This window comes from Pteropus vampyrus, unplaced genomic scaffold (genome assembly GCF_000151845.1).
Source record: "Pteropus vampyrus isolate Shadow unplaced genomic scaffold, Pvam_2.0 Scaffold9372, whole genome shotgun sequence".
Taxonomy (NCBI): domain Eukaryota; kingdom Metazoa; phylum Chordata; class Mammalia; order Chiroptera; family Pteropodidae; genus Pteropus; species Pteropus vampyrus.
Window position 1 is genome coordinate 4,836 of NW_011898153.1, and position 376 is coordinate 5,211.

The following is a 376-nucleotide window of genomic DNA, read 5'->3' on the forward strand; positions in this document are numbered from 1 at the left end:
GCGCACCGGGAAAGCAGGCACACTCCTGCGTTGCTGTTCGGAGTGTAACTTGGAACAAATCCCAGGGAAGGCAACTGGACAATTTCCACCCCAACTCCAACTCCAGGTGGGAAATTCTGCAGCTTTAAAACAGAGGACCCACACAGATAGCTCTGGCAGTCACTTTGCTAATAGCAGCAATAAACATCTCATGTTGGTTTTGCGGAGCTTTCCACGTGCCTGGTTCTATCCTAAGCACCCCACATATACAGAGTTACTTAACAGTGGCAGTGTCTCCGTGAGGCATAGTTCACCCACACTTTACAGATGAAGAACCCAAAACATAGAGAAGCTCAGTAACTTGTGTAAGTCACACAGTTACCAAACAAATGGACTT